The sequence below is a fragment of the Chlamydotis macqueenii genome, chromosome 5 (genome assembly GCF_036417535.1).
Source record: "Chlamydotis macqueenii isolate bChlMac1 chromosome 5, bChlMac1.mat, whole genome shotgun sequence".
In the NCBI taxonomy this organism is placed as follows: domain Eukaryota; kingdom Metazoa; phylum Chordata; class Aves; order Otidiformes; family Otididae; genus Chlamydotis; species Chlamydotis macqueenii.
Window position 1 is genome coordinate 32,947,479 of NC_141560.1, and position 15,245 is coordinate 32,962,723.

Sequence of the window (15,245 nt, forward strand, 5' to 3'; positions counted from 1 at the left end):
AGTTCTTGTTTTGTGAAGTATTCAAAAATGCAATCTACTAATATATTTGAATTGGAAGAAGTAGACTGAAAGATCTGGTTACTTTAACCATTTTCTTTGGAATTAAAGTAATGTGAGAAGTGGTAGTTGTTCATTTCTCTGTTACCTCTCCTACTTCAAGGAGCACACCCAAAAAGTCAATAAATGCAAACTCGTATGGATCGGAGTGGATAATGTTCCAAGGTTAGGGCATTCAGATCCAACGCTACTAATTCCTTTTCTTCTATACCACCTTGTCCTGGAAAAATGCTGCTCCTCCACACCTAAAAAAGTTATGTAGTGAAGATCCATAAATTAGGGAATTTGGTAGATGATTTATTCTCCTATATCAGCTAAGATAATTACCTCTTCTTTTCTATATATTTGGGTTGTGGAATGAAACTTAGGGATTTGAATTGCTTAGAGCATTCCTCAAAAGTATATCCAAACAGTAAGCACAGGACAGGAGTTACAGCTTGACTGAGTTAGGGTAGAGTTGTTGAACAGACTGTAGTACTATGGTGGAAAAAAAACCCCAATATTTCCTTTGTGTCTGGATTATCATAATGTGGTAATTTAGCCCGAGTCACCACACAGTTTCTCACTCACCCTCCTCCTACCCAGTGGGATGGGGGAGAAAAATTGGGAAGGAAGGAAAACTCATCAGTTGAGATAAAGACAGTTTACTAAAATAGCAAAGGAAAACTACAATAATAACAGAATATAAGGATATTGATATATATAAAATATACAAAATGAACAATGTACGATTTCTCACCACCCGATGTCCAAATGACTGACACAACCTGTCCTGAGCAGTGATTATGGAAATGATGAGAAGCAAGCAAAGGTGGGCGGAGTGAGCCAGCAAGGTAGAGGGATGCCAGAATGGATGCCCCCTCCCATGGGCAACCCCCACTTATATACTGAGCATAACATTTATGGCATGGAGTACTCTCTTTGGCCAGACTGGGTCAATTTTTCTGTTTGTCTCCCAGCTTTCTGCATCTGCCTGTTAAGGAGACTTGGAAAGCCAGACAGTGTCCTTGGTCTCGTTAACAACAACTCGTATTATCACAGTGTTTTTTATCAACATTCTTCACATACGAAATCCAAAACACACCAGAGAAGAATTAACTCCATCCCTGCTGAAACCAGGACACATAATAATGTTAAAAGATAAAGGATGTTGGTGCTGATTTAGCATGAAGACAAACTTTTTTCCTCAACTGCATAATAAAAAGAAACATTGCAGTAACTTGTAGGAGTCAGACAGTTCCTGGCAGATGCAGGAGAGAATTATGACTATATTGGTGAAGTTAGTTAAATTATTTTGTTTGTTTTTCTTTCAGAGGTGGAGATGATGGTTCCTCTTGTAGAAGATTTCTTAGGTCTTCTGTTAGTGTGTGCAGCAGTGAGGCTACCAGGAAATGGTTCTCTAAAAATGCAATCTCTTAAGGCAAGCGTATGTTTCGTTGCAAGTATTTTTTTTTTTTAATCAACAAGTCAGTAGGTATTGATGCTGTTTAGCGATTTGAGCTCATGATTGTTTAAATTTGAAAAGAGCATTGATGTCATACTGAAGCTTGTGTAATGCCAGTGTTGGTTGCTTAGTGCTGGTTATTTCTATGAGCTGCTCTAAATTCTAGACTTCATTGGTAGTTTACATTGTCTTCTGGAAACAGAAAGGATCCTCTTTTCTGCATTGTTTTCCGTACCCTAGTTTCAGAGTAACTGAGGAAGGTCCATTTGCATACCTGCCATTTTCCACTAGTGGCCACAGCAATGTTCCTAGATAGTTCTAATTTGGTAAAACAAGTTTATGAAAGTAATCAAAGAAAGGCGACTTTGAAGTAGAGCAGGAGGAGAGAGTCTCTCCCTATGGATACTGTCACTGTGCTCAAGTGAGAACAGCTTGAAGTCTGGCCTTTTCATATGGGTTTTCTTTTTTTTTTTTTTTTTTTTTTTTTTTTCTTTTCCTTGTTTTAATAGTGTGAATATACCGGAGACAAACCATATAATCCCTCTGTGACCATATGTGGGAATGCTGTCTCAGAAGAAAAATGGGAAGAGGCATTTTTTGCATTTTGGAGCACTTTGTAGTATTAAACCACTTGTTAGCCTAAAATGTTACTGTCTGTGAGTGAAGGTCCTAATATCTTTTGCTTCTTTGGCTTAAGCACTGACAAGAAATAACTTTTTTTTTTTGTTTTCTATGATTGTGCTAGAAAGGTGATAACTGGCACTTTTTCTTACAATTGAAGGATGCTTTTTAATGATTATCCTTTGCTGTTCTTCAAGGTAGCTAATTCGTATATTCAGTAATTCACAAGAAACTGAAAGGAGGTTACATGGAATATTGCATGGCTGTTTCTCTTTTGGCAGTGCTTAGTAAGCATGTTTCATTATCCGAGAGTCTGTTCAGTCTAAGCCTAATTTTGAGAGAGAAGGAAAACTGGTGGCTATTTCTGTCTGGAACTTGCTTGCTACAGGGCAGAAAATTTGTAACTGAAAGAATGGACATAATTTGTGTTTGAAGAAATTAATAACCATAAGGAATAATTTAATATACGTTGGAATTGTATGTTTTTCATTTGATTTCAGCTGGTACTGGAGAGTGACCGGATTATTTTAGTGCTTCACCTCACCTTTCTTTATGACTATGCTCTAACTATGTCTCTGATCTCCTTCTCCTTTTGGATACTTGATGGCTCTCATTGTGGATTTTTAGTTAAGTGAAAATTACAACTTCAGTATAAATGACAGTTTTTAAATAGACACTTAAGAGTTTTGTTTGATTTCTTGTAGATTGCATTAATCCCCTTGCACTGTTTTTAATGGATCTGTGGGATCTCCTTAGCAGCTGGACGGGAGTCTGTCTTACAACACTTGTCAGTGTCACCGTTTATAGTTTGTACAGCATACCGCCTACTGCTTGCTGCAAAAGTGCTGAGCTATTCTAGCAGGGGTGCAGGTGATCTGTGAGTCTGTTGCATACCTTTATCCTATGCATAAGTACTGCAATTACCTTACGTGTCACAAGTATGGGCATGACCTCCGTATGTAATACAGAATGCTGATGCAATAGAGTAATGCTTGGGAGAGCGATGTAATTAAGTGTGATGCAAACAGGACATGTCCATCTGTCAGACATGACCTGTATGTTCTGTAATAAGTACAAATAAATGGTCGTCTCCTGTGAAGGACAGGCATCTAGTGTTTTGATTCATCAGATGCTATTTGATGGATCATGATTATCAAGTACTAAATACAAAGCTTTTAATTTTTTTTTTGTGCGTTAAATGTGGATTTAGAAGACAGAGATCTGTATTTCTTCCAATGCTATTCAGACTAATTTTACATTAACACATGGATAATAGTTTCTGGTTTTAAAATGCCAGATCCCTAGTTTTGTTACTGCTTTAAGATACCTGTGCACTTCACAAAGGCAGATAACTTACTTGATAGTGTTTGAGTTTGAACTATTATGTAGAAGGAACTGAGGCTTGGGTTTTATAAATGACATTAGTAGTAAGTAGGATAAAAGGGTATTAAAACAAGCCAAGGAATAGCTTGTTTCCTTTTTAGTCTAATACACGTGAAGTGATGGGTTCTCTTTGGTTTAGACAGATTTAGGAATGACATTTCCTGGTTTCATTTTCTGGGGGGCAAAAATGCTTCTGGAAGAAGTTTACCTTGGGGTGGCATTAAAAACAGCTTTGAGAAATACCAGTTGTAAATGCTGTAAAAGCTGGAGCTTTCCCCAGGAGAGACTGGATCTTTTGAAATGCTTTCCAGCCTGAATTGAACTTCTTTCGGAAAAAAAACTTCCCTCCTCTGTAGTCTTGTCCCCAGAAGTAAGTTGCATTTGGTGTTTTCCTACTGCTGGTAATTCTTAACTGGTAGTTTGCCTGGCAATAGTGCTAGTGTATTTATGTTTTGTTGCTGTTTTTCAAATCTCAGAATGTTGCCTCTTTTTGCAACAGAGAAGGCTGAGAAGAATTGGTTTGTTTTATCAAGAAGTGGATATAACTGTGCTTGTCTACAATGGGCAGTTACGCTTCATTTCATACATCCACTAACCAAAAGCACGGAAAACCTGTGGGAAATAATGAAACCTTTGAAATTCACCAGGGATTATTTGGAAATATGACCTCAAAATTTTTCGTAACTGTTCAGGGAGAAGTTGCAGTCTCTTATTTTATATATAGCCAGCATTTTGAGAGGTAGGGTTAATGAAACTATTAAGGTTTGCAGCTAATGTCTTATTGATAGTTACACTTACTAGTAATCTGTGAAACAGTTTTAATTCTTTCTGAAGAACTGCACATATTGCTCAAATCTGACTTAAAATGTTAATTTCACTGTTTCGCTTATAAAATAACAATGCTAGCTCTTTGAAATTTTTCTTTCTGTTCAGACATGCCATGCTTATATGTTCAAGGATTTATTTTTCGAACTTCAAGTTTTTGGGCTAGAGTCTCCTGACACGCAGAAGACTGATCGTTGCTGAAACATGTTGAAAGGGAACCATATTGAACTGTGGAGACCATTTTGTGCATAATTCTCCTTTCTGACCTGCTCCATTTATCTTCTCGGTGAAATGAGATTATGCCCCCAGGATGTTGATAAAGGATCAGTTGCAGTCTGAGCAGTTACTTTTATTATGCATGAACTGTTGTGTTTGAATAAGGAGTTTTTATTGACACTAGTATGAAATGTTAGGCTCTGTAATTATCATATTGTTGTTAAAGCAGTTATCCATCTCGTCATCTTGCCTTAAAATTGGAAGAACTGGCCAGGCTTGGTGGGTCCTTTGCCTCCTATCTAATTTGGATTTCTTGCCAGTGTCACCAAACCAATTTTTTAATGTGCTCTTATTAGACTAGAATTGCTTGTATCGCTTCTGTTTCCCACTAAATCTCACTCAGAGTTTGGCAGAGGACTAAGTATGTTCTTGCGATGCTGGTGAGTGTTTTGAAGAACGTCATTAGTCACTTCAGCTCTGTGCATTGAGGCTTGCCTACAGGAGGAAGGCAGGGTGACTCAGGGAGATGGTGTCGCCTTTCTAGGTCAAAGTCAAAGCAGGCTGCTGCTCTTGTTCTGCAGAAGTTCCGCAGCACTCCCTCTGAAGATCTCTGACTGCAGTTCTGAAGTCCTTGTTTGCCCTTGCTAACCACGAATAAGCATAAAGTTTTTGATTCAGCGGTAGAGCTTTCAGATGCGTACTGTCTTCCTTCCCGCTGCTGAGTTGCTGTTCTGGGCAGTCTCTTGCATAATTACCTCTTCTTTGAAAAAGAAAAATAGCTCAGGCTGGCTACTGCTGCTGGATCAGAGACATTACTGTAAGCAAGCAAAGGTTAGGTGTTTCTAACTGTTTCCTTCCTCATATTTTTCTGTTCTCACAGCTTGGCTGTCCTTCACTGGTGGTTTCCACGGTAGTCTCTCCTGCTGTGCAGTCCATTACTCAAAACCTTCCGAAAGCAAGTAAAAATCAATTTTGTTTACTCAATTCCTTTGTTTTTTCCCTTTCCTTGTCACAGTGAGACTTGGAATCACTGTGTGACAGCAAAAGGCTTGAGACAGTATGAGCTTTGGATCCTGCTTGCTGCTTAGTACGTTTACTCAAGCTGTTGTTGATGTTGTGCAAATAGTTGCTGATGGCTTTGCGTTGCTCTTTTATTTCTCATCTTGGTTGAACCTGGCCAGGTGCCCGTGGGCTGGTGGCTTCCTGTGGCAGGGGCACCAGGAGCAGTGGGGGCTTCCCTGGGCAACTGGAGCCAGAGGACAGCCCCAGCCTGAGGCCTTGGGCCACCTCCCTGGGGATGAGGAAAAGTCAAGGCCAGGCCAGGACATCAGCCCACCAGCAGATAGGGGGCAAGGATCAGGCCCGTTGGGGGGAACCATGGTCAGACAGGGCCATAGGGATGGGCCAAGGCCCATCTGGGATGTGGACCTGCGAGTGGGTCCAGCTTGGCAGGGTCCATGGTTGTGAGGAGCTGGAGACCAGCTCTGCTGCAGTGTCACTGGAGCGGGGGCTGACAGCCCCAGGGGCTGAGATGGGGTCCTGGGCTCTGGGCAGGGTAAGAGAAGCCCTGGGGGCTGAGACAGGGTCCTGGGTGCTGGGCAGGGTAGGGGAAGCCCCAGGAGATGACATGGGATCCTGGGCAGAGTGGGGGGAGCCCCAAGGGGCTGGGCAGGGCCAGTTCAGCCCATCAGGGTCCTGACAAAAGTTATACGAAATTTTAGCTGTAAAATTAAAATAACTGATAGAACTGTTTAAAATGCATATTTAAATATGAGGGGTTTTACATGGAAAAAAAAGTAAAAGGCTGCAGAAGCGCTGGTGTCTTTCAGACATGCAGAAGTCTGGACTGAGGATCTTTTCTAGGACAGAAGGATCGTGAATTTACTGGCAATCTTTTTTGACCATGTAAGGCATAGCTATTTAAAAAATTGACTAGCTGTGTCTTTGAAATGCCTATTGTAAGTTTCTTTTCTCTAACAATAAGAGGTGCTGTACAATTTTTAATATTTCTACTTATGTATGCTTGCTGATAACTTTCAACATACAATTTTCTTTTTTGATCAAATTGGATGTTATGGAAATAACAGCTTGTCATCCCTTGTTTGCAGATGTCTTCTTGCAGAATTGTAGTCTATGTTTAAACCTTGGCTGAGAAAAGAGGATTACTTCCAATATTCCCTTCTCCATCCTTGTCTTTTCTTTCCTCTTTATGCTAAATAAGAATCAGTACGTGAAGAACTTTGTTCATCTAACTGATGTGCCAAAGATCATATGGTTTATGGCAACAACAAAAAGACTGAGAGGTTTTCCACACTAATTTTACTTTGCATGGCATAAGATGACTTGTTTTTTTGCTATTGGCTGTACATAGATAAATTAAGGTAGTAGTGGTATATATTTATCTTATTATAGGTACTATGTCAAGGAAATTGTTTTGTGAGAGTATTTTTTCTGATGTATCACAACTGCCTATTCTGTTTGGGATAAATTTGCTTGCTGATTTAATCTATTTAAGGTAGGAAGTAGACAAAAAGTGGTATAACTTTAATATTGTTTTTCATAGCTCCAAGGCTAGATTATTGTCAAGTTTATTGGGAAGAATGCAGTGGGAATGTGCCAAAATCGCTTCTCTAAACCTGGCAGTTCTCTGGCCATCAGGCAGTGACTAGCTGATGGATGTGCTGGTCTATTGAACTTGGTATGACATAACTGACCTTTAGCTGTTATGTTCTGTATTTTTATAGCTTTGTCAGACAGCTGACAATGCTGTTAATAGACCTGAATTTCACAGATACATGTTGTTTGCTTTGCTGGAAAAGTAGCAAATCAAGGATTGTAGTGAGGTGGAGATTATAGTGGTGTTCTGGCTTTGAATTTTTCATATCAAAAGAAGCATACCGTTTACTAAGGAAATGGTTACATGCATCATGCAGTGCTACTAAACTCTGATCACCAGCTCAAGTTACATTTGTTTATCAGAGTAGTCTTAGTTTGGGCTACATCTGTAGCTCAGATGAGTAAAGGCATACATTTTGTTGGTTAATTGCCGTAGGGTTTTTCCAGATTGTTAACACTTCAGCTGCATGGATACATGTCTCTTCTTGCATTTGGTATGAAAACTGTGAGAAAGATCTTTATTCTGTAATATTAAGCAGTATCTAGGGCATTCAGTAAAGACCAGAGGTCCTCTTAAATACTAGTGAAATGTAATATATTTGAGCATAAATAAAATAATTTGAAGTGAGGAGTTTCTAACAGTGTTTGGAGCTAGTTTCATGTCCTGTGATTTTCACTAAGGTATGGATACTTAGCTTCCATTAGTGTTTTGAAGTGCCAGGTTTTCTTCACTGGGATGTAAATGAGACATACCTTAGAGTAGTGTTACAAAAGAAATTGGATAGGAATGAGGAAGTATTATGTTAGAAAATAATGAGTCACGTGCAAGGGAGGATATGGTGATGACAGGGGATGAAGGAGGGGAACACAAGTGTACATCATAAGTAAATTTATCTCTGAATGGTTAATACTGAGATTCTGTGCATTTTAGGGGTAGATAAAAATCAATTTTTTATTTCTAGGAGGAAGGGACAAACATCATGTAGTGGTTACTTCTCTTGAGTTAGTGTAATTCCACTGATGTTATTCAGGTGTGTAGTGAGAAAGACTTTTAGAAAGTTTTTGTTAGATAATTCTACTGTTTTGAGGTTTGATGTCAAACTGGACAATGCTGAAAGTTTTCTTTCAGTTTCATTATCTGTGAATAAATTATACTTGGGCCTTGGTTTAATTTTTACTCACAAGAAACAAATAATAGCTTTTGCTGCATAAGACTTGTGAAAGTGAACTTTGAAGCCAAAACATAAATATTTAGCAGCTATACATTTTTACAGACCATAACTGGGAAATTAGATCTTTATTGGCAAGACAGTGTTTCTTTGTTTTTGTTAAATAAGTTGTTCAAGTGTCGGCAGCATCCACTGCCATTTCAGTTTTAACAATAGTATCTAAAAAAGAGTAAGGCAGGAGCATGACTGTCATGCTTAATCTTCTGCGTACAAAGTGAGGCCTGATATTTTTGAGCTAGACATACTGAAGGAATTAATTCATCATAAACAAAACATCTGTCTCCCTGGCATTTTTTTTTAATGAGTCATGAGTTTGGAAACTGTGCTGGTCTCAGTGCAATGAGATCATCAGAACACTTACGGGTTTTCACTCTGCTTTCCAAAAAGAAAAAATATATTATTAAGTTAGTAAAACTTACATTCTTTTTACATTTTCCCATGGTCTTCTACTTTTGAGCCTTTACAATACTAGGAACTCTCTTCTAGGAGAGCAGTTTCCTATTCTTCCCTGTTAAAAGCACTGAAGGGACTTGAATAAAATTTTCTATACTGTATGTAAAAGTAAGAATCTGAATGCAGTGAGAGGGGATGAAGAATATGGCAAGAGTGGTGAGGAATAGCATGTTGTTGCCAGTTCAGTTTTGACATGAATTTATACGTGGGTAAATACAATAATTGAGGGAAAAACTGGCAAAAAGTAGTAAAGAAATGCTTTAGAGAAAATCAGATTTTAAAAACAAACTACTTGAAAAGCAGTATTATGGCACTAGTAGATAGAAAATAGTTGTTGAAATTGAAGCTGTTCTCTTCTGCACTTGCTTTTTCTGAGTTTTGTTGTGTGAAGTATTAGTTTATTTATCTAGTTGAGTTATTACTTATTTACAAGAGGAAATTGAGGACACTCCTTCAGTCCATTCTTTGACTTGTGTAGGACATATAGTACGTTTTGAACTACTGGCTAGCAAGGCTATTGTATAACTGTATTCTCCATCTTTGGTACTACAGTTCATGAGGTGAGAACAGCAATTATTTTTTTGGCAGAAACATGCACAGTTGGGTTAGCATAATCACTTTGCACTTGAGCTTTCCTTTTAGATACTTTATTAAATCTCTAAACTTGATTTATGTGGAAACTGATCCAGTCTCAGTCCCTTAAAAAAAATTCTAATTTATTTTACACCTCAGCTACTGGATCTCACATGTTTTCTGAGATCTTTTGTTACCACGGTGGTCAGTGGCCCTATCTCTGGATCTGTATTCCCACATGCAGATTCTCTGGCAATCTCGTTAAGCAGTGTGATCCTGTACTCCAGCTATTAGTCGTAGACCCACCTGTGGTCTTATTTCTGCTTTAGGGTCTGGTTTTTCTATGGGAGTTTTAATTTTCAAATTTTATTTCATTTACGTTAATATGTCATGGAGGAAGGAAGCTTATCATAAGACTCTTAAAGCATGAACAAATTACTTTTTTACTTGGCAGGACTGTTAGGGCACAAAGGTCTATCTCTAAACTGTTTCCTGTGTCTTTCAGAGTCATCCCTTTGTTTAGTCAGTGCCTGGCACAGCTGTAGTCCAACTTGGTAAAGCCTAAGCCTGAGTTCCACTGCACCCTAACCATACTCCACAATATGACCTTTGTGAAGCATCTTCAGTGCTTCTAAGTGGAGACTTGGTCTCCACTAGCAGCCAGGTTTCCACAGTAAAAGAAATGAGCAATTAATCTCTTGAAGCAATGGCTTGGTTTTATTTAGACACTGCAGGTTTAAAAAATAAAATAATTCCTAGGCTCTGAAAACCAAGGTTTGGCATTTTATAAGTTTAATTTGGTGTTGGAGAAGGAACAGCTTCAGCCCCCCTCCGCTACCCCCTGCCCCCACCCTCGATATCAAACCTAGTCAGGGGTGGTGCCGCCTTCTTCCACAAGCCGATTTCATATCCATTACCAAAGAGACATGAAGTGTCTCTCCTTCTGGCTGGGCTGGGATTTGCAGCTGTGTGTTTTGCTCAAGTCTGTAGGATAAGCCTTCTTTTCCTAGCGCTGAGCATCTATGACTGCACTGGGATGGGAGAGGGCAGTCATATGTGAAGAGTGAGACTTTTCAAGTTGTCTCAACCTGGGGATCAGGTAGAAAAAGAAAAAAATTTCTTTCATATTCTTGCACTTGGATGGAAAGCAAGTAAGTGAGGACACATCTCCTTTTCCTTGGCCAGAAGAAACATTTTTGGGTAGAATCTATTTAAATTCAGTAGCCTTGAAACAATGGGTTTGCTTTTTCACCAAGAAGTCATTCAGTGGGGATAGCCCTTAGTGAATTTCTCCACTTTGTGGCCACTCTTGCCTGGGAATGGCAAATTACTGTTTATGGAGCAAAATAGTATCAGTAACTGTACACAGACGTACTCCCTGAACTGTCACCCGCATTAGCTGTTTCACCTCTTGCTCACAGAATAAACTCTAAGGATAAATGCCAGTTCCAGGAACTGTAAGATACTGTATCTATGTCTGACAGAAGCAGAGTTCCCAGAGCGTTCTATAGAAAGACTTCTCATTTTCAAATGCAATTAAGAAGCACAGGCCAAAGCGTATTGTGCTTACCCCATGCATATCCTTATCTGCAGGGCTGTAGCAAGCAAATCTGATCTTCCCCATCTCCACTGGAGAAGTTTTAAAGATCCAGCTTTCTTAACTGGTATTTGTACTGTCCTTTTTTCATTGCTGGGGCTGAGTCTCTCTGCCAACAGCAGACATTACTGTCTGAAGAACCTAAGTCACCAGTGAAGGGCTGGTAGGGTGTGCAGAGGATCACAGCTGAGAAGCAGTGTGAAGGCAACAGAGTAAGTGGTGTGAAAGATGGAATAGCTGCTCTATATTTCTTCCCCACTCCCCACCTTCACCCCCCTTTTTATTCTACGAAGTTATAGCAGGCTCTTGCCTTTTGTCAGTGGAAGTTATTTTGAGGCACATGAAGGACAAGAAGCTGCTGAACAATAAGTGCCAAGATGGTAAATCTTGCTTGACCAATCTGACTGCCTTCTGTGGTAAAACTATTTTCTCCGTGCATGAGGGGCGAGTTGTGGAGACTGAACAAAATGAGGGTATATATATTCCCAGTGCAATTTATTTATTCCTGTTCTGGTGTCATCAGAGTGCTTTGAGAAGTGGGGCTTTCCCCCCTTTTTTTGTTTGCTTGTACTCAGTTTGTTTCTTCTTCTGGCTGGTTGTGGGTTTTCTCTGCTCTCCTAATAGGAGATGGTGATGTTATATGGGTTGAAGAAGCCAGTTTTACCTTTTCATCTGGAATGTGGAGAACTCTTCCCGCCCCCCCCCCCCCCTTCTAAATCAACAGCCTCTTGCACTTGGGGTTATTACACTTGCTTAATTTTTTACTGGTATTTCAATGAATGTTCTCGGTCTTCCTTCTTCGCTTCGTCACTGGAAGATGGGATTGTTCTCTTCTGTAAGCTTCTTCACTGTACCCGTGCCATTTTGACATACGTTTCTTTCACATGTATCTCTTCTTCACTGTAACTGTACAGAGGATAACTGCTGGCTATTCTCTAGATTACAAATCTGTTAAGGTGGGCTTTTTCTTTGTTATCCACTTAATGTTGCCAAAGTGCTGATTTTAATGTGGATGAACCAGGCACAGAAATGAGCCTTCATATGTCATTTTCTCAAAGTTTTTGAGTATGTTGTTTGTCTTAATTACAGAATAATTTATATAAGGACTTGTTATATATATAATAAATTACCTTAAACATGCAAGCATATACTTAGGTCGTATAAGCTGTAAGTGTGTATTGTGATTTTTAAGTCATCTGTGTAAGTTCTCCAGCTTGTTTGCCAAATCTTGTTGGCCATTATGAAGTGAACATATTTGAAGCAAATTGTTATAGTGGTTTAGTCTAATGAATGGACAAGTATCAGGTTCTGAAGCACTGTTTATTTATATGTGAAATAAAAGTGAAGTAGAAGGTAAAGCTAAAGTGAAGTTTGGTTTTGATCACTCATATCATTAAATTAACTTTTTTGTTTTAATGTAGCTGATTTTGTAGGCGGGTGGTTTTCAGGAGTAGAGTCTGGAGATAACAGTAATGATACCTTTATTAATTTTTTGGTTTATATCATTCTTCTCTGTCTGCAGAGTATGTGAAAGGAACAGCCTATAGCAGAGAGATCACTTAGTCTCATATAAGCTATACTTTTAAAGTTACCTGGATGCAGGGTGTGAGAAGCAATTTACTGACTGGACCAAACTACTTGAAAGGCAAAGCAGTTTAACAATTTTGAATAAAGTGTAGTGCTAGGATGAGTAGAGGTGACCGTGTCCTGTTGAGTAAAGAAAGAAAAAGATCGAAGCTGTGGAGAGGAGTCTATAGGTTCATTGTAACAGGCCACATCACATCATTGTCTCCACATCTGGAGTGATTCGGAAAAAATATTTATACTTACTAGAGAAAGTTGATTCACCTTGGATGGATGAAATAGAATGCTTTACTTCCTTGATATTATGACTTATCCCATTGTATTACTCTGTTTTTGTACTCTTCCCCAGCATTAAGGTAATGTAAAGGAACATAATGGTAAAGAGTTTATTCTTTTTTTTTTTTTTTTTTTTTTCCAGATGTGAGTGTTGCAGGTTGCAGTTCAGAAAATTGAAAGTCTTGAGCCTGAGAGACCTGACTTTGTTCCCTGCTTCTCTTTTGGAAAGTTTAATTTAATAGTTGACTGTAATGTGCAGAAACTTGCAGTTTGTACCAATACTAGTTATGTAAGGAGGAATGGTAATAGAACTGCGAGGATTTGGAAAACATGATTTAAGAGCATACTGAGGTATAGTAGTTGGAGTAAGCCAGTAGCAAGAGTACTGTAGGCTAGCTGTTACTTGAAACAGATTTATTTTTTTCTTTAAAACACCTTCAGCTAATACTGTAGTAATATCCTATCTCTCTGGCAACCTGTATACTGAATTATGAATCCATTTAACATTGGATTTTCAGTGATCAGTACTTAGTATTGCAGAGTTTGTCCTTATTGAGCAGCTGTCATTGTTCATGCTAATAGGTCAAAATCAGCTTCCTGTGAGCTATCTTGCCAGAGTAGCTGCCGTGACTTAGTGTGTTCTAAGTTAGGTAGGATATACTGCAGTAATAGGACTGCATAATATTTTTGTGTATTCCTATATGCAGCAGGTTCTGATTTAGTGCAGAAATCACACTGCATACTAGCAGAGCCTGACTTCCAACTTGCCTTTTTGCTATGCCTCTGGTTAACCCAAAAAATAATAGTGTCAATATATCAAGAAATTTGCTCCTATCTTGAGATGTGTTTGTTTTTATCAAGGAGAGGCTGTATACAGACTCCTCTATTTTCCCACTTTTTATTCAATTTGTTTCTTTGTTGCAAGTTTTGATTTTGAAAAATTTTGTCCAGATTGGCTTCGTGCCATGTCTTCAGTTAGCCAATTTCACTATTTAATGACACACTTAAGGTTCTGTCTTTAGACCGCAGTTTCTTGATCCTTGTAAAGTAGTATTGCTGCTGCACAAGGCAGCCTTAATCTTACCCCTGCTCTTCCTTCCCATGTGCTGACACACAGCTGTGTAGCGAACTGAGTCAGGGAGCTGATCTGAGTGGAAACAAAACTAATCACTGTTTTTCTTCTTTTAACTGTGATGAAACTTGCATTAATTCTCTTGTCTAGTTCACTGCACTACCACATAAGCACTTCTGCTGTCATAAGAAAGAAACATGCACAGGGAAATCAATCATTTCTGCTAGCACAAATCCACAAGGTGGGCGTAAATTAAATGTGAAACAACATAAATTGCTGAAAGACACTGCATGCTCCAAACTGCGGTCCTTCAAACCAGTTCCTCTTTCTTTGAGGAACGTGGGCTGCTCCTTCTCACCAAGATTCTTTAATTTCATTTTTAAAATTATTTTTCTGTGCCAAAATATTGGACAAACAATGGAACAAAACCTATTTTTAAGGAACTACATGGTGAGTGGAGAGAGAACTCAAAAAAAATTCAGACCAATTGATTTCCTTCTATGATAAAGTATTAGGCCACGTGAGTAAGCTGGAACTGATAGATATATCTCAACTTCAGTGGTGCCTTTTATACTGTCTCATGAGTGAACTAAGGGAATTAAGTTTACGTGAAAGTAGTGTAAGATGTGGGAACACAAACATGGCTGTAGAAATGTATTCAGAGGAGTTGGTATCTTTCTAGTTCTAATTGGTGGAGGAAAGGGAGGCTGTGTTAGTTCTCAAACAATTTCCATTGACTAAAGTGATAGCACACAGAATGTACATCCTGACTTTTAGTGGGTGTCAATCTAGAGACCTGTGAGTGTTGAAAGACAGGATTGGAATTTAAAATGATCTTACAGTATTGGAGAAATAGCCTGAAAGTAGTAATTAAAAAATCCCGTGTTAAGTGGGAATAATTAGTTACTCAGATGTCAAATGTTTCTTTTTTAGAAAAAAAAAAGATTGAACATGGTAAATATTTAACTGAAGCTCTTGTATTTTGCTGGCCAGCTGGAAAAGATCGATGTATGGTAGTAGCTGTATAAGCAGAAGCATTTGCTGTAAGGACTATGAAGTACCATAGAACATCTTGATTTGAAAGGGACCTATAAGGATCATTAAGTCCAACTCTCTGCTCCTCACAGGACTGCCTAAAACTAAACCATATGACTGAGAATGTTGTCCAGATGCTCCTTGAACTCTGACAGACTTAGTGCTATGACCACTTCCCTGGGGAGCCTGTTCCAGTAACCAACCAAGTAGTTCTTCCAGTTGACTCTGGTGCCATAAATAGAGCTGTAAGGCCAGATTTAAAGA

At 38.8% G+C, this 15,245-nt stretch overlaps 1 protein-coding gene across 2 annotated transcripts in view; it reads left to right on the top strand.

Annotated features, from left to right (window-relative positions):
• Window positions 1-15,245, top strand: part of STXBP6 (syntaxin binding protein 6) — a 117,225-nt gene that overhangs the window by 15,894 nt on the left and 86,086 nt on the right. The window contains exon 1 of one of the 2 annotated variants that reach the window (XM_086748709.1): window positions 5,467-5,505. The exons of the other annotated variant lie outside the window; for it this stretch is intronic. The gene's annotated coding sequence lies outside the window, so the exon portion shown is untranslated. Of the gene's footprint in view, window positions 1-5,466; window positions 5,506-15,245 lie in introns of those variants that run through there. 2 annotated transcript variants of the gene reach the window in all.